The following is a 10,676-nucleotide window of genomic DNA, read 5'->3' as shown; positions in this document are numbered from 1 at the left end:
CCATGGTTGGGGTGTGGTCGATGTTGGTGAAGGCAGCCATGGTTGTGCTATGGAGTTTTGAGGAAGAAGAAGGAGAAATGGGGGGGGGGGCGGATGCTTAGCTCTTTTTTTTAGGGTTTTCCTTTTATTTTTTGTTTTGTTTTGTGTCTTTGAAATGCAAGATAGGGGTATTGGGTCTTTTGGGTTATGGACTGGGTCGACCCAGTTCGAAATGGACTGGGTCGTAGGGAAGATTGGGCCATTTTTTGGGCCTATGGCTTGAAATCGAAGAAGAGGCCCAATTCCGACTTTCTTTATATTTTCGCTCTCTTTTCTTCTTTTATTTCTCTAAAACTAAATTATAAAAATACTTAAACTATTATTAAGAACTAAATTAAGTTATAAAAGCGTAAATTAACTCTCAATAACAATTAACGCACAATTAAGTATTAAATAAGCATAAAATTGTATATTTGGACATTAAATGCTAAAAATGCAAATGATGCCTATTTTTGTAATTTTAATTTTTGTAAAACAAATTTAATCACTTACAATTGTAGAATTAAATCCTATATGCAAAATGCGACATATTTTTGTATTATTTATTAATTTAGCAAATAAACATGCACAGACAAATACAAATAATTATTCAAAATGTCACAAAATATCACAAAATGGCACACCAAGAAAAATCATTTTATTTTTTGAATTTTTTGGGAGTAATTCTCATATAGGGCAAAAATCACGTGCTTACAGCTGCCCCTCTTTGCCCGGATACACGAAGGGTTTTCGTGCAAAGATAAAGCGAGCGATTTTTTGCCCATCCGAGTACTCCGTGTGAAGCATTTTTTGAAAAAGATTTGACCGAACCTTTGCTTCAAAGGTTTCCTACATATCCTGGGCTAAACAGGAATCAGGTCAATGTAGTTCGGGAAGTTTTGGTAGCTGGGACTACCGTGGGACTGCGATGTTACTGCTGTTGCATGCTGTTATCACTGCTTACTGATCTCCTTGTTACACCGTGCTTAAAAGAAAACAAGAAGCTAGGCTAGACTAAAATTTGTTCTTGTTGCCTTGCTTTCTTGTCGGCTTGTGTTTCCTCCGGTGCTTTTCTTCCGATGCTTTTCTTCCTTTTGACACATGGACTTGAGTTTATGCTGGGACCTCTTGTCGCAACCTTCTGCTTCCCGGTGCTGGGGATTTTATTGTTTACTGCTGGGGATTCATGTTGTAACCTTCCGCCTTCTGGTGGGGTTACTGATTCCAAACTCTGTAATACAAGACTAAAAAGTTGCTTCAATGCAAAATTATGAAATGTATGCCTGCATTATACTGGTGGGCGACCTAGAGCTGAAAGTATTCCCGCATTTTACTGGTGGGCGACCTAGAACATGAATGTATTCCTGCATTATACTGGTGGGCGACCTAGAACTTAAAAGTATTCCCGCATTCTACTGGTGGGCGACCTAGAACTGAAATGTATTCCCGCATTTTACTGGTGGGCGACCTAGAACTGAAATGTATTCCCGCATTTTACTGGTGGGCGACCTAGAACTGAAATGTATTCCCGCATTTTACTGGTGGGCGACCTAGAATATGGAATGAACAGACAAAATGTATTCCCTCATTATACTGGTGGGCGACCTAGAACTTAAATGTATTCCCGCATTTTACTGGTGGGTGACCTAGAACTGAAAAGTATTCCCGCATTATACTGGTGGGCGACCTAGAACTGAAAAGTATTCCCGCATTATACTGGTGGGCGACCTAGAACTTAAATGTATTCCCGCATTTTACTGGTGGGTGACCTAGAACTGAAAAGTATTCCCGCATTATACTGGTGGGCGACCTAGAACTGAAAAGTATTCCCGCATTATACTGGTGGGCGACCTAGAACTGAAATGTATTCCCGCATTTTACTGGTGGGCGACCTAGAACTGAAATGTATTCCCGCATTTTACTGGTGGGCGACCTAGAATATGGAATGAACAGACAAAATGTATTCCCTCATTATACTGGTGGGCGACCTAGAACTTAAAAGTATTCCCGCATTCTACTGGTGGGCGACCTAGAACTGAAATGTATTCCCGCATTTTACTGGTGGGCGACCTAGAACTGAAATGTATTCCCGCATTTTACTGGTGGGCGACCTAGAACTGAAATGTATTCCCGCATTTTACTGGTGGGCGACCTAGAATATGGAATGAACAGACAAAATGTATTCCCTCATTATACTGGTGGGCGACCTAGAACTTAAATGTATTCCCGCATTTTACTGGTGGGTGACCTAGAACTGAAAAGTATTCCCGCATTATACTGGTGGGCGACCTAGAACTGAAAAGTATTCCCGCATTATACTGGTGGGCGACCTAGAACTTAAATGTATTCCCGCATTTTACTGGTGGGTGACCTAGAACTGAAAAGTATTCCCGCATTATACTGGTGGGCGACCTAGAACTGAAAAGTATTCCCGCATTATACTGGTGGGCGACCTAGAACTGAAATGTATTCCCGCATTTTACTGGTGGGCGACCTAGAACTGAAATGTATTCCCGCATTTTACTGGTGGGCGACCTAGAATATGGAATGAACAGACAAAATGTATTCCCTCATTATACTGGTGGGCGACCTAGAACTTAAATGTATTCCCGCATTTTACTGGTGGGTGACCTAGAACTTAAATGTATTCCCGCATTATACTGGTGGGCGACCTAGAACTTAAATATATTCCCACATTTTACTGGTGGGCGACCTAGAACTTAAATATATTCCCGCATTTTACTGGTGGGCGACCTAGAACTTAAATGTATTCCCGCATTTTACTGGTGGGCGACCTAGAACTTAAATGTATTCCCGCATTTTACTGGTGGGCGACCTAGAACTTAAATGTATTCCCGCATTTTACTGGTGGGCGACCTAGAACTTAAATGTATTCCCGCATTTTACTGGTGGGCGACCTAGAACTTAAATGTATTCCCGCATTATACTGGTGGGCGACCTAGAACTGAAATGTATTCCCGCATTATACTGGTGGGCGACCTAGAACTGAAATGTATTCCCGCATTATACTGGTGGGCGACCTAGAACTTAAATGTATTCCCGCATTTTACTGGTGGGCGACCTAGAGCATGAAATGAGAACATAAATGCATACCCGCATTATACTGGTGGGTGACCTAGAACTGAAATGTATTCCCGCATTATACTGGTGGGCGACCTAGAACATGAAATGAAAACATAAATGCATACCCGCATTATACTGGTGGGTGACCTAGAACATGAAATGAAAAGACAGAAATGTATTCCCGCATTATACTGGTGGGCGCCTAATTGGCAAAGAATAATTTGAATTTGTTTCCTCGATTCTCCGAGAAAATTTCCACTTGTGGTAGAAAATTTTATGCCCCAATTCTGGCGATCTTTCTTATGGCGTATCTTTAGGCCATCATCAACACTTTATTTTCCTGTTCAAATCAAAGAAAATTTAGTTAGTTTTTTTTTTTTTTTTTTTTTTGAAATATGGCGAATGGTCATGTCACTCCTGATGGGGATGATTGTTCCCTTTCCCTTATTCTTGTTCGGCGTTCTCAAAACTTGTTGGGGATGATGTTATTTGCTGGGGATAACATTCTGCTGGGGACGGTTTTTCCATTTATCCCTTCACCATTTTGTATCTCAAAAATTTCTGGAGGTTATTTTGCCGAAGATGAATTTTCCTTTCTTCCCTTCCCCTTCTGTGTTGTCCGACCACCTCGTAGCTTGGTCGATATTCGGTCGGAGTACTCTGGGGATCGTCTTGGAACTTGGCTTACAATTTCCTCAACATATTTTTTTTTCGGCTCTTCCCCGTACTTTCCTTGCCATTTTAGGACAATATTATTCGGCCTAGCAACCAACGTCTTTTGCCTTATTGCCTTGTCTCTTGCCTGCCCTTTTCACTTTTTATGTTGTACCATTTTGGCAACTGGTAGTAAGCTCTGAAAGACCTTCCTTAAAACATAAATTTCTAGAAAAATTCTTTTAAACAACAAAATGAAAAGATAGAAAAATGAGAAAATCTTTCTGAACAAAAAAAATGAACTTATCTGGGTGATACAACCGATTCCAATGATCATGTTGTGCATTCCGGATTAATCAACCCAGTCTATTTGTGTCGATCAAACTTTCTGATGTCTTCACTTGCTGGGGATAAATAGGTGCCCAATTCTTCGCAAAATACGGATCTTTTCCGTCAATCTATCTTGTCGCCTTATAGTGCCCTTCGCGGGGTTTTCACTAACAAGGCTCTCTCATTTCTCACAACTCCCGTCGCCTTATGGTGCCTGTGAAGGTTTTCACCGATAAGACTCTCTCATTTTGTATTTCTCAGCTTACGTCGCCTTATGGCGCCTGTGAAGGTTTTCGCCGATAAGACTCTCTCATCTTATTTTCTCAGCTTGGGATTGGAGTGTTGCCGATAAGATTTATCTCTGCCGGGAATTCTTTTGGCTAAAAATTCTTTCAATTCATGATCCTCATTCAGTCAGGGACCGATGTTTTATTCTTGGTTTTCATTTGCCTATCTTAACACCTCTCGGATACTGATCGGGAGGTCTTTTTTGGATATTAATATAGGTTTTAGAAGAAAAGGATATAAAATTCAAAATAACTTTGATGGGTAAAGTATTACAACTCTTGGAATCAAACTCTTTTTTTTTTTTTTTTTTTCAAAATTTAGAAACATAATTTCTGCCCCAGTTTTCTTACTTGGGGATTTTTCTTTTGATTTTTTTTTCTTTTTTTTATTTTATTACCTTATGACCGAGCCGTGAGGCGCCTACGTATCCTCTTTGAGGAATCAGGTCGAACGTAGTTCACTGACTCCTTTGTTTTCTTGCGACCTTCAAAAAGTTTTTTTTTCATACATTTTTTCATTAATGATTCCAAGAGAGGGGTATAAAAAGATAAGTATGGCTCAAAGGGGTAAAGCAAAGGTTAAAAGTGTTTGGATAGAAGAAAGAATTGCCTCCGTCATTTCATTATCCGATAAGCACTAAGTACAAACAAACAAATAAACAACAAAAGAAATTACACATAATATCTTTTGACTGCATCAGAATTGATAGCCATGTCGACGCATCTTCCTTCAACATCCGTCAGACGTAAAGCGCCATTGGATAATACTCTGGTCACAATATACGGCCCTTGCCAATTCGGGGCGAACTTGCCTTTTGCCTCAATCTGATGTGGGAGGATCCGTTTCAATACTTGTTGCCCTACTTCAAATTTTCTGGGGCGCACCTTCTTATTGTATGCTCTTGCCATTCTCTTTTGATACAACTGGCCATGACATACTGCTGCCAATCTTTTTTCATCCATTAAACTCAGCTGCTCTAGTCGGGTTTTGACCCATTCATCATCGTCAATCCCGGCCTCAGCGATAATTCGAAGGGAAGGAATTTCAACTTCTGCTGGTATTACTGCTTCGGTTCCGTATACCAACAAATAAGGAGTCGCACCTATTGAAGTACGAACAGTAGTGCGGTATCCTAACAACGCAAATGGTAGCTTTTCATGCCATTGTCTGGATCCTTCAATCATTTTCCTCAATATCTTCTTTATATTTTTGTTGGCTGCCTCAACTGCTCCATTCGCCTTGGGCCGATACGGGGTGGAATTACGGTGTGTAATCTTAAACTGTTCACATACTTCTCTCATCAAGTTGCTGTTAAGATTAGCACCATTGTCCGTGATTATTATATTTGGGATCCCAAATCTACAAATGATATGGGAATGGACGAAATCCACCACTGCCTTCTTGGTTACAGACTTAAAAGTTTTGGCTTCAACCCACTTAGTGAAATAATCGATGGCTACCAGAATGAACCTGTGACCGTTCGAAGCTGCCGGCTCGATAGGCCCAATGACATCCATGCCCCATGCTACAAATGGCCATGGTGCGGACATTGTGTGCAATTCCATTGGTGGAGAATGAATCAGATCTCCGTGTATCTGACACTGATGGCATTTTCGTACGAAACTGATACAATCATGCTCCATACTGAGCCAATAATATCCCGCTCGCAGAATCTTCTTTGCCAACACATATCCGCTCATATGGGGCCCACAGACTCCAGCATGTACCTCTGTCATCACTATCGTGGCTTGACCTGCATCAATACATCTCAGCAATCCCAGATCTGGGGTTCTTTTGTACAACATTCCTCCACTGAGGAAAAATCCATTTGCCAGTCGTCGAATGGCTCTCTTTTGATCTCCGGTTGCCTGCTCCGGGTATATCCCCATCCTGAGGTATTCCTTGATATCATAAAACCATGGCTCGCCATCCATTTCTTCTTCTATTATGTTGCAGTAGGCATGCTGATCACGAACCTGAATATACAATGGGTCAACATGGATTTTGTCTGGATGGTGCAACATCGATGCTAAAGTGGCCAAAGCATCGGCAACCTCATTGTGAACTCTCGGGATGTGTCTGAACTCCACTGATCGAAATCGCTTGCTCAGATCGTGCAAACATTGTCGATATGGTATAAGCTTCAAATCCCGTGTTTCCCATTCACCCTGGATCTGATGTACTAGGAGGTCCGAGTCTCCCAAGACCAAGACGTCCTGAACATCCATGTCTGCAGCCAATCGTAGGCCCAAAATACATGCCTCATATTCAGCCATGTTGTTAGTACAATAGAAACGTAGCTGAGCTGTAACAGGATAGTGATGTCCTGTTTCTGAAATAAGTACTGCTCCTACTCCAACTCCTTTTGCATTAGCAGCCCCGTCAAAGAAAAGCTTCCACCCTGGCTCCTCATTCAGTTCTAACTCCTCTATATGTATCACTTCTTCATCAGGAAAATACGTCCTCAAAGGCTCGTATTCTTCATCAATAGGATTCTCAGCCAAGTGATCGGCCAATGCTTGAGCTTTCATGGCCGTCCTCGTCACATAGACAATGTCGAACTCTGTGAGTAATATCTGCCATTTTGCCAATCTTCCTGTGGGCATAGGCTTCTGGAAAATATACTTTAATGGATCCAGACGTGAAATAAGGTAAGTAGTATGTGACGACAGATAATGCTTAAACTTCTGTGCTACCCAAGTTAGAGCACAACATGTCTTCTCAAGTTGAGTGTACTTATTCTCATAGACTGTAAACTTCTTGCTGAGATAATAGATGGCTTGCTCTTTTCTTCCTGTGATGTCGTGTTGACCCAACACGCAACCAAACGAATGATCCAGGACCGTTAGATAAAGGATTAATGGCCTCCCCGACTCAGGTGGAACCAATACAGGTGGATTGGATAAATAACCTTTGATCTGGTCAAATGCCTCCTGACATTCTGCCGTCCATTCTATCGCGGCATCTTTCCTCAGCAATCGAAAGATGGGTTCACAAGTTGTTGTGAGCTGAGCGATGAATCTGCTGATATAGTTCAATCTTCCCAACAGACTCATTACTTCTGTTTTATTCCTTGGTGGCGGCAATTCCTGGATGGATTTGATCTTTGACGGATCCAACTCAATGCCTCGCCGACTGACGATAAATCCTAACAGCTTTCCAGATGGAACACCAAATGCACATTTGGCTGGGTTGAGCTTAATGTCGTACCTTCGAAGCCTTTGGAAAAACTTCCTAAGGTCTGCTACGTGGTCTTCCTGATGCTTGGATTTGATGATCACATCATCTACGTACACTTCGATCTCTTTGTGTATCATATCATGGAACACAGTAGTCATTGCTCTCATGTATGTTGCCCCAGCGTTCTTCAAACCGAATGGCATTACCCGATAACAATAAGTCCCCCATGGCGTAATGAAAGCTGTTTTCTCTGCATCTTCTTCATCCATCAAAATCTGATGATACCCAGCGTAGCAATCCACAAAGGAGCCGATTTCTCGCCCGGCGCAATTGTCGATCAAGATATGGATATTGGGCAATGGAAAGTTATCCTTTGGGCTTGCCCTGTTCAGATTACGGTAGTCGACGCATACCCTGATCTTCCCATCTTTCTTTGGTACTGGCACTACATTAGCCAACCAATCAGGATATCGAGAGACCCGAATAACCTTTGCTTGCAGTTGCTTGGTTACTTCTTCTTTAATCTTCACACTCATATCTGTCTTGAACTTCCTCAGTTTCTGCTTGACGGGGAGGCATGTCGGGTCAATGGGTAATTTGTGAACCACTAGCTTGGTGCTTAAACCCGGCATGTCGTCATACGACCATGCAAAAACATCTTTAAACTCAATGAGTGCTTTGATTAATTCTTCCCTGATGCTAGGCTCAATGTGGATGCTGATTTTGGTTTCTCGGACATTATCCGCATCCCCTAGATTTACAGCCTCGGTGTCATTCATATTAGGCTTGGGTTTCTCTTCAAATTGGCATAGTTCTCGGTTTATTTCTTCGAAGGCTTTATCCTCATCATATTCAGACTCATCGTCATAATCGATCTCTTGTATCATTAAATCAGAGTCAGATTGATTTATTAGACTAGGTCGAAGATCCGTCGTGCATGCCATGTCATTAGAACCAGTAAAAAGAGAACTGTTCAGAAAGAGAAAAGAATAAAACAAAATTAAAATGAGACAAGAAAAGAATTTTATTAAAATGCGGGATAACAGGGTTCACACTTTTACAAGATAAAAATAAGATTTGGATTACACCCTGAATAATCCGAAAAATAAGAAAGTAAAAATCAAAGCCTACTACCAGGACTCTCCCCGAGTAGGAAGAGGAGTAACCGTCCAATTGTTGGTTTTGGCCTTAGGCCCCATAAACTGTATGTCTGTTCCGCTGGAACCCTCTCCGACTTCTACCATATTGACATTAGTGAACAATCTTTCGAAGCTCTGATTCAGATCCCCGTCAATCCCAATCAATGGCCCGAGAACTTTCGGGACTGGTGACCCCTTGGCGCTTGCTCTAACAAAAGATCTTGATAGACGTGGCACAGGTTTGGGAAGAAACCAAACTTTCTTCTTCATTTTCCGAGCTCGTTTTACATCTGCCGCAGTCGGTTTGAACCCCAACCCAAAGGTCTCCAAATTCTTGGGCAAGGAAACAGGTTGAACAATTCCCTGAAGTTCAGCTCCCAAGCCTTTTCCTGGCATAAACCCATTACCCAGCATTTCTGAAACCATCATAACCGTTGCGGAAGCTATCCTAGGATGCTGAATGATTTCACCCTCGGGGAACTTGTTTGCCGACACTGCATCAAAAATCTGGTAGACCCAGGGACCTTTGTCATCATTGGTCTCTATGAAGGGTACAATGGCGCCTCCTACGGTGCACGCAGTGTCCTCGCCGTGCAACACGACCTCTTGTCTATCCCACTCGAACTTGACCATCTGATGCAAGGTGGATGGCACTGCTTTGGCTGCATGGATCCACGGTCGTCCCAACAGAAAGTTATAAGATACCGTAGCATCTAATACCTGGAATTCCATGGTAAACTGGACTGGACCGATGGTCAACTCAAGTATAATATCCCCCACGGTGGCTGTTCCATTTCCGTCAAATCCTCGGACGCAAATGCTATTCTTTTGGATTCTTCCGTGGTCGATCTTCAATTGGTTCAGGGTGGATAATGGACAAATATTGGCACTTGAGCCGTTATCCACTAATGCCCGAGTAACTGCCGAATCTTCACATTTGACAGTTAGGTAGAGAGCTTTATTATGCTCCGTGCCCTCCACTGGCAGATCATCATCTGAAAATGTTACCCTGTTCACCTCGAAAATTTTGTTGGCAATCGTTTCCAGGTGATTTACAGAAATCTCATTGGGCACATGAGCTTCATTCAGTATCTTCATCAGGGCCCGACGATGTTCATCCGAATGGATTAATAATGATAGCAGTGAGATCTGGGCCGGTGTTTTCTTCAATTGTTCGACCACGGAGTAATCCTGCACTTTCATCTTCTTTAAGAAATCCTCAGCTTCTTCTTCTGACACAGGTTTCTTTATTGCAGCTGGATTGGGTCTTCTCAACTCTGCCGGAGCAAAACACCGTCCTGATCGAGTCAGTCCCTGCGCCTCACAACTATTCTCCTCCACTTGTTGTCCCTTGTACATCACCACTGCCTTCTCATACTTCCAAGGCACAGCCTTGCTATCCATCATTGGTGTTTGGACTACTGGTTTTATGATGACCGGTTCCCTACAGACCCCTTTCACAACAACCACGGGTGCAGATGATGCTCCCGTTATTACCAACTTGGCTGGTTCTGGTTTCCTTGTAGCGGCAGATGGATTCTTCCCCAATATCACCACTGGCTTGACATCTTCCCCCTTCAACTGTACCCCTGCTTCCTCATTGATCGATTTTTCTTTTGGAGTGGCACGGATCATCATCACTGTCTGTGGGGGTTTCTTCGGCTCCCCTACTTCGTGCACAAGCTCGATCATGTGGGCTTCAGGGTGCTTTGGCAATGGGTTCTGGTTAATGTTAGGTGCCTCCGGTGCCTGTACCTCGATCTTGTTGGTATCAATAAGATCTTGTATTGCATGTTTCAGCCTCCAACATTTCTCGGTATCATGTCCGGGAGCTCCCGAACAATATTCACATCTTACCGAGTGATCCATATTTTGGGGTAAGGGATTTGGTAATCTAGGCTCAACAGGATTTAATAAACCCAACTGCCTCAATTTGTGGAACAAGGCAATATAAGTTTCCCCCAACTCAGTAAAAGTTCTTTG

This window comes from Nicotiana sylvestris, chromosome 6, assembly GCF_000393655.2.
Source record: "Nicotiana sylvestris chromosome 6, ASM39365v2, whole genome shotgun sequence".
In the NCBI taxonomy this organism is placed as follows: domain Eukaryota; kingdom Viridiplantae; phylum Streptophyta; class Magnoliopsida; order Solanales; family Solanaceae; genus Nicotiana; species Nicotiana sylvestris.
The sequence above is the reverse complement of the archived record's forward strand: the minus strand, read 5'-3'. Positions refer to the sequence as shown.